This window comes from Podarcis tiliguerta (genome assembly GCF_965153285.1).
Source record: "Podarcis tiliguerta genome assembly, chromosome: 10".
Classification (NCBI taxonomy): Eukaryota; Metazoa; Chordata; class Lepidosauria; order Squamata; family Lacertidae; genus Podarcis; species Podarcis tiliguerta.
The window spans coordinates 55,009,796-55,014,784 of NC_139543.1; positions in this window are offsets into that span (position 1 = coordinate 55,009,796).

Below are 4,989 nucleotides of genomic sequence, written 5' to 3' on the forward strand. Positions count from 1 at the left end.
CTAAGGCAGGGGTGGCCAACTCCCAAGAGACTGTGATATACTCACAGAGTTAAAAACTGGCAGTGATCTACCCCCTTTTGGGGGGTTCAGGTCAAAGTTGATGAGCTTTTTTTTAGGAAGGAAAGCCCTGTTTTGTGGTTTAGGTCATTTTAGGGCTGCAGGGCAAAGATGTTGAGGGGTTTTTTAGGGCAGCCAAAGTTTTTTAGCTTCTTTGGGGGGAGCCACTGATCTACCGGTGATCTACCACAGACGTCCAGTGATCTACTGGTAGATCATGATCTACCTGTTGGACATGCCTGATCTAAGGGATAACTGAGTCTAACTAGCAATAAGAGCACAGCTATTGTGTACATAAATAAAATATTAGGGATCTGTGATACAAATACTCTGGAAGCTAAATTACTTGTAGTTTTAGCAGATCCCTGAAATGTAAAGTAGGCAATATCTCTGAAATTTCATCCAGGTCCTTTCATTCCTCTAAAACAGTGGTGGCCAAACTTGGCCCTCCAGATGTTTTGAGAGTACAACTCTCATCATCCCTAGCTAACAGAACCAGTGGTCAAGGATTATGGGAATTGTAGTCCCAAAACATCTGGAGGGCCAAGTTTGGCTACCACTGCTTTAAAACAAATATGACACAGTTCATACAGAACATTCCTTTAAAGAAGAATCTTTCAGAGAATCTTCAGCCACCAAATTCAGTTCAAAGCCTTAGTTTAGCAATAGATGTCATAAGCCTCAAACTCTATATTGCCAATTCCATAAAGCTGGTATGTATTGGTCACATGACAGTTTCCTAACATTTACCCCAGGAATATATCAGTGTAGAATACATCAGAATTCCCCTTCTCAGGTTATGTAATACAAAAACCTTTCAAAATTTATTTGAACCCTAGAGAACAAAAATATATGGCTTTTTTAAGGCTTTATTAAGGCTTCAGCTTGGGAGGGTGGTAAAAACCTGCACTTTTGCTTAAGTCTGATTTACGCATGTAGCTGAATGAAGCTACAGAATGCTAAAGTGGTGGTGTACCATGTCAGGCAGCGGGCAAAGCTGATGATCCTATATCAGGGGTCACTAGGCTTTTGGGACCGAGTGCACACATTTTGATTTTTTAGGGAGTGCCATGGGGGGCATGGCATAACAAAAAATTAGAGACAGCACAGTCATGGTTAAGCTTTTCCCATACTATGCTCCTATACTTAAAAAAGTCTTAACCTGTTGAATTTCTGCAAGCCATACAGCTGTTAAAGGTACAAGAACCCTGATTTTCACCAAAGCCAGTCCTAATCCAAAATCTAATTTGCATCAGTATACATGCATACCATTGTACTGTAAATTAACTATACAGTAAATTTTTACTGAGTGCCTGGTCTTTAGCTCCTACACAGAAATTTACATGGCTAAGCCTCTGGAAAGTTTTCACATTTGCCTCATGGGAGTTGGGGGCAATTCCTTAACATCCACCCATGTTTATTGAGCAGTAGTATTTGCAGAACAAAACTTCTAGGAACTACCTGATATCCAATGAACCTTGATTACTATAAAATAAGGCAGAAAAAGGAAAAGTGCTCTAAAGTGGAAAGGACTGCAGCCACGCCCAGGGATTCCTATTGCCTGGTGTTCTCACAACTCATGTATCAATCTCAGCTGGCTTTGCTCATTGGCTAAAAACCCTGACAGGTGAGAGCAGTCAGCCTAGCTGATTTCACAGAAATCACTCAGGAGAGTACCAGTACATTTTGCTTCATAACTTACTTTCTAGGAGAGATATTGGTTTACTTTTTTCTAATGAAACCTTAGAATTTGAGGCCCCTCAAGTGTTTCATGAGTGTCATAGCACCCATGGGCATTAAGTTGGCACCCCCCATCCTTTTTATTATTATTACATTTGTATCCCAGCTTTTCTCCAAAGAGCTCAAGGTGGCATACACACTTCATCACCTCTCCATTTTATCCTCACAACAACTCTGTGAGGTAGGTTGGCTGAGAGAGAGTAACTGGCTCAAAGTCACCAGTGAGCTTTGCTGATGGGAGACATAATTTAGCAACATCTCGAGAGCACCAGTTTGGCAAAGCCTACTTTAGATAGAAATGTTTTACTTGCCTCAGCAGAGGGTTGGACTAGATGACCTTTGAGGTACTTTATGATTCTGTGATTCTACTTCAAAACGTTGTAGGCCAGCCCAGTTGCACTGAAGTGCTGTTCTGCTCTTACAGCTGAATGGGACCCTGGACATCTGCCCACAAAGCCCTGCCCTAATGGCACCACTGTGTGCTTCTGCAGTTGCAACAATGGATCCATCACCGTTTTCCAAGGGTAGTCCATTTGTTGGAACAGGGTTACCTGTTCGTTAATGTGTGGATCTTCATATTTAAATGACACCGACTTCTTACATTATTTTAGACCTGAATATTCAACATAATGGTGATAACTATTCAGAGGTCAAACTGTTCCTAAAAGCTGCCAGTATTAAAAGTGACCGTCCATACAAATTAGCAATTTGTCTACCGCTTATTAAGGATGGTATGCATGCAAGTCAGCAGAGGGTTCTCTATAATATAAAGCTTTGAAAACAACAGTTATAACTTTATTCATGTATGATACAGAAAATAAATGTACAATCATTTTAACCTGATCAATGTCATTGGTATTGCATTCAAGCTTGCCGCTCTTATCCAAAACAATAAAATGTTTGCTGTTCATAAAAAGACTTAGGGCACATTCACACAATACATTTAAAGCATTATGATACCACTTTAACCATTCATGGCTTCTCCCAAAGAATTATGGGAGCTGTCAATAAACTACGTGCAGTGCCAAGGCTAATACTAAAAAAAAGCATTAGCAGCATTATATCTTACCTACAATAACATCAATGAAATAAAACCGGGGGGGGGGACAGGAGGGGGAAGTTCCTACTGAATGCATTGGAAAAGCCTCAGCCTTTAAAACTGTCAACTGTTTTTAAAAAGAAGTGCAGCATGTTCTAATCCAATTTATTGTGCCTGTCTACTCAGAAGCAAGTTCTGTAACCTAACTGGGACTTAGTCCCAGAAATGTGCTACATAGAATAATAGAATAGTAGAGTTGGAAGGCAGAAATCTCAACTAAAACTTACATGACAGCTGGCCACTCAACCTCAACATCTGTTGCTTTGTGCAACAGTATACCTGAAGGAGTGTCTCCACCCCCATTGTTCTACCCGGACACTGAGGTCCAGCACCGTGGGCCTTCTGGCGGTTCCCTCACTGCAAGAAGCCAAGTTACAGGGAACCAGGCAGAGGGCCTTCTCGGTAGTGACGCCCTCCCTGTGGAACGCCCTCCCACCAGATGTCAAAGAGAACAACAACTACCAGACTTTTAGAAGACATCTGAAGGCAGCCCTGTTTAGGGAAGCTTTTAATGTTTGATGTATCACAGTATTTTAATATTCTTTTGGAAGCCGCCCAGAGTTATTAATTATTATTATTATTATTATTATTATTATTATTATTATTACTGTATTATTATTATGCTACTACTGTTATGCTTTGTTTTTAAAATGCTATGTGTTATGCTTTGTTTTTAAAATGCTATCTTCCCTGCAGCCCAGCATCTACCTACCTAAGAGCATCTCAGCTGAACCTCCTTCTGAGTAGACAAACACCCTGAGTTTGCATAACACCTCCGCTCCATCTTCCAAATTGCAGACTGGAGTCCCCCCCCCCCCCCTTAGGCAGCACCTCCCCAGCAGGTGTGCATCTCTGTTTAGAATTTTTGCCTGCTGCTTTCATCTTTATCTGTGCATTTATGTCTCTGTCTCTCTCTCTGTGCATATTTATCTGTAGTGTTTGTGTATACATGAATGCGTGTGCTATATAGTGCACACATTGCAAAAATGTCTGATCGACTGGGCCGGGGTGGAACCAACCAACCAACCAACCCAGACACCAAATCACTTTGATCTGGTTTGGGGTTTGTTTTTTTTAAAGGAACCGTAATAAACATATGGTTTCAGTGATCTTAGTGCATCTTAAAGTGGCCTGGAGTGCTGCTTGATGCTTTTAAAACACCGTATGGGAGGGGACTGTATGTGAGTGTGTGTGTCTGAACGTGTAGATCATCCTGGTCAGGACTAGAACCTTTGACCGAGACATACAAACACACCACCTTCCTTGAGGACGCCCGGACACCTCACAACCTTCTTTTCTCCTCACCAGTTAACGGTCCGGCATGTCACGCGGGGGCGGGGCCGAACGCGCGAGCGGCAGTAGGCCACGCGGTTGCCGCGGCGGCTGATTGGGCGGCTTGTGGCCGGCTGGCGATTGGGAAGCCGGCGTGTGACTTTTCCGCGGAGGCTCCGCCCCCTTATCTCCCCGCTGCCGGGGCGGGTTTATAAGCCGGGAGGCCAGCCGGCCGGCGGGTGGGCTTGAGCGAGTTTAGGCTGCTGAGGTGAGTTGGCGAAGGGCGGGGTGCGGCGGCGGGTGGGAGGCAGCGGTTGCTCGTGCGGCACGGAAACAGATGCCGCCTCCTCCGCGTGTGTGAGGGAAAGGAAGGCAGTACATGGGACGGCGTATCCCGGGGGCTGGTGGCGTTTGTGGTCGGGAACGCCGTGGGGAAGGGAAGGAGCGACTCGCGCCTCCGTGAGCGGAGAAGATAACTCGACGCCACTTATTACCCCCCTCCTTTTATCCATAGTTGGATGTAGCCCATAATTACAGCCTCCTCTTTTCCCACCTTCCCTTCCCGACAGCGGACAGAATTCCCCTGTGTTTTTCCTCTCGTGGAACAAAACGCCGCACAAAACCTCTCCAGTGGTGCAGGTTGTGTCGCCGCCCTGCTTGCTCCCCTTCCCTGCCAGGCAAGCTGCGGCTTGCTCTCTGGACGCCCTTTCAGGGGAGGGAGCTTTGAGGCCTCGGTCCTGCGCGCACTTACTTGCCTGGGAATAAGCGCACGTGTGAATGTGGTATTAATTGCCCTAGTGAGCGTGCTGGGGGGGGGGGGG